Here is a 12,924-nt window from a genome sequence, read left to right as displayed (position 1 = left end):
CTAATGGTGAGGATATTTATATATGTATGATTAGGGATCGGGCTGCACGCCACAATGATATATATATTGGATCGGGCTACGCGACGCAGCGATATGATGTTTGGGCTGTAGGAGCCCCTCCGGAGTTTGTACACCCCCAGTGAGTGTAGTCGACTATAAACTATGTATCGGGCTGCACGTCGCAGCGGTTACTATGATTATTATTATGAGATATTAATGAGCCTGAGTGCTGAGAATGAGTACTAAGTGACGAAAGTTGAGTCACGAGTGACTGAGAGGCTTCCCGAGAGGCCATATTCTGAGTGATACCTTGCCCGAGGGGCCCAGTTATGATATTTTTATTGATTCCACTCTTCTTTTAAAATAAGACTCTATTCAAAAATTGCTAAGTATATGATTTCAAGTATTTAAATTGAAACTGAAGATTTTATGACGAAACTGGTTCTAAATTGTGGAGTTTGATCTGTCATTCTATTGTTTATTCCTTTATATGATTTTAACTGCTCGTCACCGCTTTCAGACCTTATTTACTTTAGTTACTTACTGAGCTGGCATACTCACCTTACTCCCTGCACCTTGTGTGCAGAACCAGGTGCTCGAGCGGCAGAGTGAGGGTCCTCAGCATTATCAGAGTTTGCCCGAGACTACAAGGTAGCTGCATGGTGTCCGCAGCCCTGCTTTCTTCCTCTAACCTTGTTTTTCCGCGTTTTAGACTTATTTTGTATCAGACGGTCGGATTTGTATATGTTAGAGGCTCTAGACTTGTGACACCAGTCTTTGGGCTATGTTGGTTTAACATTGTATTGATTTCCACACCTTTTGGTTGTTTATCACTTCTTATGAAAAATTGAGGTTTTAAACTTATGATAGAAAAATGCTTTAATAAAAAGAATTTGTTGTAGTTAATGGTTTGGGTTGGCTTGTCTAGTAATGTGATAGGCGCCATTGCGACCAGGTATTTGGGGTCGTGACAAGTTGGTATCAGAGCCTAGGTTACATAGGTCTCGCGAGTTATGAACCGGTTTAGTAGTGTCTCGCGGATAGATACAGAGGCGTCTGTATTTATTCTTGAGAGGCTACAGAACCTTTAGGAAAAACTTCATATTCTTGAAATTCTTGTCGTGCGAATCTGTTGATCCGAGTACTAAACTTCTATTATTCAATTCTCTCACAGATGGTGAGGACACGTGCTACCGGGCAGGATGGACGACCACCAGTACCACCAGCTGGGGACACTAGAGGCTGAGGATGCAGTAGAGGCCGTGGCAGGGGCAGAGCAGCTAGGGCAACACCTGCAGATCCACCAGCTGCCCCAGTTCAGGATCAGGTTCTAGCTGTGGACACTACACTAGTACTAGCTCAGGAAGCAGTTGTGCCTAAAGTGATTCCAAGCCTTCAAGAGGCTTTAGCTCAGATTTTATCAGTGTGTACAGGTTTGGCTCAGGCGGTCTCAGTTACTATGACCGCAACTACTTCTTAGGCCGGGGGAGCACCCAAACTCCCGTTGATCGCACACCTAAGAAGGTTGTGCAGGGACTCCAGACACCGGGGGCACCTCCAGCCCAGCCGGTTGCACCAGCTCATGAGTGTGTGGTACCAATTATGTCGAACGACGAGAAACATCGATTAGAGAGGTTTGGTAGACTCCAGCCTCCGACTATCAGCGGTGCGGAGGGCGAGGATGCCCAGGGTTTCTTGGATAAGTGACAGAGGATGCTTCGTACAGTGGGTATTCTAGAGACCAGTGGTGTAGCATTCACTACCTTTTAGTTTTCTAGGGCTTCCTTCACTTGGTGGGAGGCGTATGAGAGGCGTAGGCCTGTTGGTGTAGGGCCCTTACCTGGCAGTAGTTCTGTAGTCTCTTTCTAGAGAAGTATGTGCCACAGTCTCGCCGAGAGGAGCTGTATAGGCAGTTCTAGCAGTTGCGTGAGGGATAGATTATTGTGACGCAGTATGAGATGCGGTTCTCTGAGTTAGCTCCTCATACGGTCTGGTTAGTTCCAACCGATCGAGAGAGGATCAAGAGGTCTGTTAATAGCCTCACATATCAGCTTCGGATTCTCATGAGTAAAGAAAGGGTGAAAGGTGCTATTATCGAGGAGGTTGTTGACATTGCCCATGAGATTGAGTCGGTTCACCGCCAGGAGAGAGAGGAGAGGGAGGCCAAGAGGCCTCGGGGACCTGGTAGCTTTAGTAGTGCTCCTTCGAGGGGTCAGTTCCAGCAAGGCAGAGGCCGTCCATTTAGGAAGGCTCAGTCGGTTCGCCCAGGTTATCGTGGGGCATCATTGGGTCATGGTTCTCACAGTTCTTATCAGGGCCATTCATCACTCAATGCCCTTCCAGCCTAGAGTTTGTCCCGTGCTCCATCTGTTCAGGGTTCTTCCATGCTAGGTACTTCTACTGGTCATTCCGGTGCCAGGGGTTCCCTTCAGTCCCCATCTCCAACACTGGGGAGTTTTTATGAAAGTGGAAAGTTTGGGCATATGTGGAGGCAGTGTCCTCGTCTTCGTGATAGCCCGTCTCAGCAAAGGGATCAGCCCTCGACTTCAGCTCCAGTTACTTCACCACCCAGCCAGCTAGGGGTAGAGGTCAGTCAGCTAGGGGTCTCCCTAGAGGGGGAGGTCGATCAGGTGGTGGTCAAGCTCGTTTCTATGCCCTCCCAAGTAGACCAGATATTGTTGGTTCAGATACTGTGATTTTAGGTATTGTTTCAGTCTGCCACAGAGATGCCTCTGTATTATTTGATCCTAGTTCCACCTTTTCTTATGTGTCAGCATGCTTTGCCCATTATTTAGATATGCCCTGTGAGTCTCTTGTTTCACATGTTCATGTATCTACTCCGGTGGGTGATACTGTTGTTGTAGACCATGTGTACCGGTCGTGTCTGGTGACTATTGGGGGTGTAGAGACCCGAGTGGATATTTTGTTATTGTGTATGGTGGATTTCGATGTCATTTTGGGCATGGATTGGCTATCTCCGTGACGTGCTATTCTGGATTGTCATTCCAAGATAGTCACATTAGCTATACTGGGTGTACCACAAATTGAGTGGCGAGGTTTGACTGATTATGTTCCCAATAGAGTGATCTCATTCTTGAAGGCCCAGTGTATGGTTGGGAAGGGATGTCTTTCGTATCTAGACTTTGTGAGGGATGTCGGTGCAGAGACTCCCAGTATTGATTCTATCCCAATTGTGAGGGATTTTCCCGATGTGTTTCCTGCAGACCTGTCGGGCATGCCACCAGACAAGGATATTGATTTTGGTATTGACCTAGTGCCGGGCACTCAACCCATTTATATTTCGCCATATCATATGGCACTAGCATAGCTGAAGGAGTTAAAGGAGCAGCTTTAGGAACTCCTCGATAAGGGGTTCATTCGGCCTAGTGTGTCACCTTATGGTGCGCCGGTTCTATTTGTGAAGAATAATGATGGCACTATGAGGATGTGCATTGATTATAGGCAATTAAACAAAGTAACAATTAAGAACAAATATCTTTTGCCTCGCATTGATGATTTATTCGACCAGCTTCAGGGAGCGAGAGTGTTCTCCAAGATTGATCTCCGGTCGGGTTATCACCAGTTAAAGATCAGGGACTCGGATATTCTTAAGACAACTTTTAGGACCCAATATTGTCATTATGAGTTCTTGGTGATATCTTTTGGGCTGACCAATGCCCCAGCAGCGTTCATGCATTTGATGAACAGCGTGTTCCAGACTTATCTCGACTCGTTTATCATAGTCTTCATTGATGATATTCTAGTGTATTTGCGTAGTCAGGCGGAGCATGCTGAGCATTTGAGAGATGTGTTGTAGAGATTGAGGGAGGAGAAACTTTATGCAAAATTCTCCAAGTGTGAGTTTTGGCTTAGCTTAATGGCTTTTTTGGGGCACGTGGTGTCCGGCGAGGGTATTCAGGTTGATCCGAACAAGATAGAGGCGGTTCAGAGTTGGCCCAGACCGTTCTCAGCCACGAAGATTCGCAGCTTTCTTGGTTTGGCATGCTATTATCGCCAGTTTGTTTAGGGATTCTCGACTATCGAATCGCCCTTGACCAAGTTGACTCAGAAGGGTGCTACATTTGTATGGTCGGATGAGTGTGAGGAGAGCTTTCAGAAGCTCAAGACAGCCTTGACCACAACTCCAGCGTTAGTTTTGCCATCAACTTTAGGTTCATATACCGTGTATTATGATGCTTTAAAAGTTGGTATTGGTTGTGTATTGATGTGGGAGGGTAGAGTTATTGCTTATGCTTCTCGTCAGTTGAAGCCCCATGATAAGAACTACCCCATTCATGATTTGGAGTTGGCTGCCATAGTTCACGCATTGAAGATTTAAAGGCATTACTTGTATGATGTGTCTTGTGAGGTGTTTACCGATCATCGTAGCCTCCAACACTTGTTCAAATAGAAGGATCTCAATTTGAGGCAGCAAAGGTGGTTGGAGTTGCTTATGGATTATTATATCACTATATTGTACCATTCGAGAAAGGCTAATGTGGTGGCCGATGCTTTGAACCGAAAGGCGGTAAGTATGGGGAGTTTGGCATATATTCCAGTTGGGGAGAGACCTCTTGCAGTTGATGTTCAGGCCTTGGCCACTCGGTTCGTGAGGTTAGATGTTTTGGAGACCAGGCAAGTATTGGCTTGCGTGGTTTCTCGGTCTTCCTTATATGATCACATCAGAGAGCGCTAGTATGATGATCCGCATTTGCTTGTCCTTAAGGACGGAGTTCAGCATGATGATGCCAGAGATGTGACCATTGGTGATGAAGGGGTGTTGAGGATGCATGGACGGATTTGTGTGCCCAATGTGGATGGGCTTTAGGAGTTGATTATGGAGGAGGCACACAACTCTCGGTATTCCACCCATCCGGGTGCCGCGAAGATGTATCAGGATCTGAGACAGCATTATTGGTGGAGAAGTATGAAGAAAGACATTGTGGTATTTGTAGCTCGGTATCTCAATTGTTAACAGATGAAATATGAGCATCAGAGACCGGGTGGCTTGCTTCAGCAGATGGATATTCCAAAATGGAAGTGGGAGAGGATCACAATGGACTTTGTAGTTGGACTTCCATGGACTTTGAGGAAGTTCGATGCTATTTGAGTGATTGTGGATCGGCTGAGTCCGCGCACTTCATTCCTATGTGTACCGCCTATTCTTTAGAGCGGTTGGCAGAGATCTATATCCGGGAGATTGTTCGTTTGCATGGTGTCCTAGTTTCCATCATTTCAGAAAGGGGTACTTCGTTTACTTCGCAGTTTTGGAGGTCTATACAGCGAGAGTTGGATACTCAGGATGAGTTGAGCACAACTTTTCACCCTCAGACGGACGGGCAGTCGAAACGCACTATTTAAATATTGGAGGACATGTTGCATGCTTGTGTCATTGATTTTGGAGGATCATGGGCTCAGTTTCTACTGCTTGCAGAGTTTGCTTATAACAACAGCTACCAGCCGAGTATTCAGATGGCTCCATATAAGGCTTTGTATGGGAGGCGGTGTAGATCTCCGGTTGGTTGGTTTGAACCGGGTGAGGCTAGTTATTGAAGACAGACTTGGTGCAAGATGCTTTAGAAAAGGTGAAGGTAATTCAGGAGAGGCTTCATACAGTGTAGTCAAGGCAGAAGAGTTATGCTGACAGGAAGGTTCGCGATGTGTCCTACATGGTTGGTGAGAAGGTTTTGTTGAAGGTTTCTCCCATGAAGGGTGCTATGAGATTTGGGAAGAAGGGTAAATTGAGTCCTCGGTTCATTGGGCCTTTTGAGGTGCTCCAAAGGATTGGGGAGGTGGCTTATGAGCTTGTTTTGCCACCCAGCTTGATGAGTGTTTATCTGGTATTTCATGTTTCTATGCTCCGAAAGTATATTGGGGATCCGTCTCTTGTTCTAGATTTCAGCACGGTTCAATTGGATGGTGATTTGACCTATGCTGTGGAGCTAGTAGCTATTTTGGGTCGTCAGGTTCGAAAGTTGAGGTCAAAGGATATAGCTTCAGTGAAAGTGTAGTGGAGAGGTCAGCCCGTGTAGGAGGCTACTTGGGAGACCGAGGGGGAGATGCGGAGCAGATATGCTTACCTTTTTTAGGCTTCAGGTATGTTTCTTGACTCGTTCGAGGACGAACGTTTGTTTAAGTTGGGGAGAATGTGACGACCCAGCCAGTCGTCTCATGAGTTGTCGCTCTGTTTCCCCCATTTTAGCTTCTTATTGCTTTGTCTAATGGTTCTATATGTGATCGGGTTAATTGGTTCGGGTTCGAAAAGGATTTGGGAAGGTTTGAGACACTTAGTCTCTTTTGAGGAAGCTTAAGTTGGAAAAGTCAATCAGATGTTGACTTATGTGTTAGAGGGCTCAGATGTGAGTTCTGACAGTTCGGATAGCTTCGGGAGGTGATTTGGGACATAAGAGCGTGATCAGAATGAGTTTTGGAGGTCCAGATAGATTTAGGCTTGAATTGACGAAAATTGATTTTTGGCGGTTTCCGGTTGATAGGTGATATTTTAATATAGGGGTCGGAATGGAATTCCGAGAGTTGTAGTAGTTCCGTTGTGTCATTTGGGATGTGTGTGCAAAATTTTAGGTCATTCGGACGTGGTTTGGTTGGTTTTTGATCAAAAGCCTAATTTAGAAGATTTTTGGAAACTTAGGCTTGCATCCAATGTATTTTGGTTGATTCAGTGTTGTTTGAGTTTTTTTGAAGATTGGTACAAGTTTGAATAAGATTTTGGGATATTTTGGTGCTTTTGGTTGAGGTCCCGGAGGCCTCGGGGTGATTTCGGGTGGTTGACGGAGAGTTTGGGAAATTTGAGAAGCTACTTTTTTCTGTTCTGGTATTTCCGCACCTCCAGATTGGGGACCGTAGGTGTGATGTCGCAGATGCGAGGAAATGACCGCAGAAGTGGTCAAGGAGGAGAAGGGCAGGAGACACAGATGCGGTTGGCTGACCGCACCTGCGATGGCGTAGGTGTGACTACTTTGTCGAAGATGCGGTTTTGGACCATTAAGTGAAAGCCGCAGAAGCAGCTAATTGACCGCAAATGCGGTACCGTAGAAACGATATCTGGGCCGCAGGTGCAGAATCCCTGGGCCAGAAGGTATATATTGTTTTTTTTTTCACGAAATTTGGCTAAGTTCTCCATTTTTGAAGACGGGAAAGAGGCTAAGGCCATGGATTTCAAGAGACATCAAGGTATACCAGTTGGGTAAGTTCCATAAGCTTCATTATTTGGGTTTATGATCATTTTTCCATTTTTTAATCATGGTATTAGTGGAGATTAAGGAAGAAAAAAATTGGGGATTAGGGCTTGAGATTAAGAGACTTTAAAATGGGAATTTGAGGGGTCATTTGGACTCCGATTTCGGTGTTCTTGGTATGTATGGACTCGTGGAAGGATAAGGATTCCGTTGATGTAATTCTTACTAAGTTATGAGATGTGGGCCCGGGGTCGGGTTTTGGTAATTTCGGGATTTGTGTCATATATTGATTATTTTTGCTTGGGATTCATTCCCTTAGCATATTGTGACGCCGTGATTTTGATTTTGGATAGATTTCATACGAGTGGAGGCCGATTCGAGGGGAAAAGGCATCGCAGAGTAGTATTTTCACCGGTTGAGGTAAGTAACCATTGTAAATTTGGAACTGAGGGTAGTAAATCCCGGTATTTGACTTGTCTTTGATAAATGCAGTGACGCACATGCTAGGTGACGAGCGTGTGGGCGTGCACCGGTAGGGATTGTGACTTGGTCCGTCCCGTAGCGACTATTAAGCCGCGTATATGATTTGGAACCTTATGATATTCCATACTTTAGGCATTTATTCTATATTATGGGTTGTATGCGATGTTTGGGGCCTTGTGAAGACCTGTTAAGACCTTTAGGGGCGTTTTTACTATTTTTCCACACTCTACTTGTTGAAAGCATATCCTCAGTGATGTGTTTACCTGTTTATTGTTTAAAATTGGTTATATCACTCTACTTTTAAATGTGAGGACTATTTGGACTGAGTTCCCCAATTTCTACTATTGTGCCCGATAGGTTGTGAGGTTAATGAATGAAAGAGGTTGAGAACCTAATGGTGAGGATAATTATATATGTACTGTAAGGCCCCGAAAAATTTCGGTAAGTAAATTAGGATTGTTGTGCCATGTAAGCTAATTATAATGTTTTATATGTTATTAACATGATTGGCATCAATTCGATTTGGTAAATAAGTGTATAAGTCATATAATAAGTAATGTGGGGTCCAAGGAGGGGCCTAAGTCTAAGAGAAATCGGAAAATTTCATAATGGGCTAAAATTCCAAATGAGTTTGCACAAGTCCACATTTTGAACGAGCATATATAAATATGTATAATGTTTTATGAGATGAACAACCTATAAAAAGAAAGTTCTTCGAGACTAGTTTCTAACGCTTCAAACTGTTCGTCATTTGGACATTCCTACACAAAGTTATGATCAAATTACCAAAGGCTGGAAAATTGCGATCCTGTGTCAGTTTTGCGATCGCGAAACCATTATGCGGTCAGTATAATTGATCTGCGATCGCAAATCTGGACTCAAACTAGACCAGTGTAGCCCAGTTTTGGGCACCAATTCCGTGATGCATTCTGCGACCCACATTCTTATTTTGCGGTCCATTATGTGACCGCAGACCCGATAACGGAGGCTTATTTTTCCTATTTTTATAACCCGACCCCATTTTAATATATAGGCTTTGGGGCTTCATTTGGGGTCATTTTCTATTGATTTTAGAGAGAGTTGAGAGCATATAGAGATATAAAGAGAGAAAAGAGCCTAGCTTCATAATCACCCAAATATTGCTCAAGTTTTCAAGAATCAAGGAAGATAACCACTTGATTGTCCTCCATCCGGGTAAGTCCTTCTTTCAAGATTTCATGTAAGAGGTTAAAGGTTCAAATATGTTGTGGGGATTAGAAATAGGCCATGTATGTGGGACTAGGTTGTATTATGTGATATTAAAGAACTAATTTGGTTAGTTCCAGTTAAAATTGGTTGAGGGAGGAAGGAGTTTCTATTTTCAGACCTTGTAGACTACTTCACATGTTAGGTGTTTGATGAAATTCCTAAGAGAGTTACACCATGGGTAATCTTCCTAATTATTAATCGATTCCTGTTATCTCCTTATAGATTGTTATTGCTCTATGTTGGTGGATTGTAGAAACTTAAGGAAAGCTTAAACAAGGTATGTATGGCTAAAACCCCCTCTTCTAAGAAATTGAGCTCCCATGGTGTCCATGTAAAATTGTAAGTCCGGAATTTGATTGACATAGTATTTGTTATTTCAAAGGAATTAGTGTTGCAAGAATATATGTGAAAAGTGTGACCCAATATGTTCAATATGCTATTCTTGGTAAATTGGTTATATGTGAAGAATGTGGACTATATGCTAAATTGCCTAGATTTCAAGTTAAGTTTAAATTGTGATTATTATGCCAAATCATGTGAATCTCTCTCTATGCTTACAACTTGAATTGCTCTTGTATGTGCGCATTATCTTAAATTTCAAGTTTGATGTTGAAAGTGAAAGTGATGTGGAATGTGAGTTATGAAATGTGGCCTAGTGCCAAGTATGGTGTGATAATTGTGGCCCAAAGTGCCTATGAATTGATACATGTGAAATAAAGATTGAAATGAGATGATTAATGAGAAAGGAACAATGCCTTGGTAAGGCGGCCTAGCCGATCGGGCCGTGATCGGACGCCATGCCGCACACATGGTGGTACTGTGCTGATATTGAATTTCGAAAAATGAGAATGAGATTGTGATTGAGGTACATGTCTCAAATGAGGCAACATAGCCGATCGGGTCGTGATCGAACTCCGCTCAAGAAAGCGGTGGTATTTTGAATGATGATGAACAGTATTAAATGCCCCAAACTAAAGCTCTGGAAATTATGTAAAAGCTATGTGATTTCTTTTATTTGATGACGTGGTGATTGTTTAAATCTTTTGTTGAATTCTTTTGATTTCATTGTTTTTGTATGGCTGTTCTTTCTAATGAGATGGTGTTTAGTTATACACATACTAGTGCTATTCGATGGCACTAACATCCCTTTTGTTGGGGGCGCTACATCTCTAAATGGATGTAGGTGGTTCCATAGCAGGCAGTGTTGGTCGCAGCTAGTGACATATCTCACTTTCAGCTGACTTGGTGAGCCCCACTTCATTTCGGGGTCTTGTACCATTGTTTATCATGTACTTTGTATTTTGAGGTATAGCCAGAGCCTTGTTGCTGGCATTTCCATATTACTCTTCAATTGTATTTAGAGGCTCTGTAGACAAGTTATGGGTGGTGTCGGGTATTGAAAATTTGAACTATATATGTTGTCATTTGGCAGAATGTTTTCTTCGCATCTATTGATTGTAATAATTTGGTTAGTATGGTTGAACTGTTAATGAAAGACAAAGATAAAAATTGTCAATGTAATGCTCATAAAGTAGGATTTATGGAGTTCATCTCCTTGTTATTCATAAATTAATTTTGGATAGAATGAAACCCAATAGGCTTGCTTAGTCGGGCTTGCTCAGTTGAGCGCCGGTCGCGCCCCTCGGTTTTGAGGCGTAACAAACTTGGTATCAGAGCCTAAGGTTTTAAAGTGTCCTAGGATGTCTCGGAGCCGTGTCTAGTAGAGTCATTCTTATCGGTGTGTAGTCGACCACATCTATTATTTGGAGGCTATTCTGACATTTAGGAACTTCAACCTTCTTTGATACTCCAGATCGTGCGATATAGCTCAAGATAGGGAGCTGATTTCCTCTCTACGTCTTATTCTCAAGATTAGTAATCTTGATACCATAATTCGCGAAGTTGAAGCATGTAAGGAGGGATTGTTCCCACCATTGAGCCCGAAGGAGATTGCCCAAAGGTTTGTTAAAAGAATGTATTGAGCCTTAGTGGGATTAGTAGAACCTGTCGCTAAGGGAAGTTCTCATAAACATGGTCTTGATAAGACACTGAATCATAAAACATTACATGCGTCTACTCCTTGAACGAGATCCATTATTTTATGAATCCACTCCGCCCGCAAAATTTCTTATATGCAATCACTTATGACATTGAGCTCTATAACCATGTCCTTGAACGGAGTTATAACTCTAGGATTAATACTTCCCACTTTCTTTCCTAAATTCTTAACAGGGGACTACATCCGATGAATTTGTTACAAAATCTTTTTATTTAAATGCACAACATCTGCTCATATGTGCGTATGCATGCACCGTCGTAAAGTTTACCTATGTGGTGTTAAGTTCCATGTAAAGCATCCCAGTGTTGCGATCCTTCTCGAGTCACTCTTTTACTCACTTGTGTATATGGCTTATATGGTTTGAACAGTCACTTTACTCTCTTGCGAGTATCATCATGAAAGTTTCTCAAAGTCTAGTAACATTAGAGCATACCTTAACCCCTATAACATGAGTGCATGTCAATCGAAATGGTCACCGTGTGCATAAAGTCTCTCTGAAAATTGAGATCCTCACATCCCCGTCATAGGAAGATCTAGTGTTGCCATCTTGGTATATATTTCGTGTCCATTTGGGACATCCCGCAGTAAGTAGCTCACTTTGGTTTTAGTATTGTGGTTGCCCGTGGCGTGATCGTGTATTGCAGTTGGGAGTTAACATAGCAGAAGCATGTCTAGCTCATAACAAATATTTATTTTCTCTTTACACCTCTACAACATGTGTTAATTGTGTTCCTAAGTGAATTCATTGTGCTAGTTTCCCAGCACTTGTTCAATAACCATGAGAGAACATATCCTTCTATGTGTCATTGTAATACCTCCTTTCTCATAAGTACCCTTACTAGGCTCTCCTCAAGGCCAAGCGTACCTTTGGGGTTTATCATAGTACAATGCCTATTTCTCATGTTTTTCTGTCTTTCATTAGCATTTGGGTAGTTCTCAAGTCAAAATCAATGGAGAACTCATTATGAACATCTTCAAACCTTCCATGATTATTTTATACTCTCTCATTGGGTTCCCACCTCACTTCAAGTTCATCAAGGGTTAATAGCATGCCGCAAATGCTGAGATTGAATGATCTCCTTTCGATAATGGATTATCTACACATGTGCTAGTCCAACGATCTGCTTATCAGTCTAACTCTCACCTTTTGGTTTTGGGTTGACCAAGGAGCAATACACCCAGTAACACATTCATATGTCAAAGCCTTTCTCTCAGTCAAGTCTTATAGCATCAAGGATGGGGACATATTCCTTTTGTTAGAATAAATAAATATTGTTAGTACTCCTTGTAGATGTTCTTATAACAACCATTTACCTGCTCTGCTTGTCCCTGTGACTATATAACCTAGGTTACCTTTCCCCGATAAATGCATTAAGACGTCTTATTTTTTCAAACTAATTCATGTGGACACTTTGAGGTCTTGTTATACACCAACTCGGAAGGGTTTTAAGTACTTCCTGGCCATTGTTAACGATTTTCTAGGGCTACATGGGCTTGTCTCATGGGTTCCAAAAGTAATGATTTCCCTTAAGTTCAATCTTATATTTCCATGATTTCAAACCAAAGTGTCTTAAATGGGTCGGATTGGATGGGTTACATGGTCTTCTGCTCACTCGGCTTCTAGGATTATTGACAACATCATTGTCATGTACGGGAATTTTTCCAATCCCTGGCATTCCACCTCCTTAAGGAAGATAGGAGTTTTAATTGTCTTTCCTCCTGGAGCGTTACGTCAACCATTAGAACCCCTCTAACCAATACATGGTTTCACCCCTATGGTAAGATGTCCTAGCTATGTTCTTTCACTCGTGAAAGGTTGAGATTAGATGCCTTCAGGTTTCTGCACATATCATGAGAATAATGATTTGGAAGACAAGTCGTATCTTTAGTTCTCTCATATAGGCTCAATTAACAGGAAGGGTTAAGCTATTTGAAATA

This window comes from Nicotiana sylvestris, chromosome 9 (assembly GCF_000393655.2).
Source record: "Nicotiana sylvestris chromosome 9, ASM39365v2, whole genome shotgun sequence".
Taxonomy (NCBI): Eukaryota; Viridiplantae; Streptophyta; class Magnoliopsida; order Solanales; family Solanaceae; genus Nicotiana; species Nicotiana sylvestris.
Note: the sequence above shows the minus strand (reverse complement) of the source record.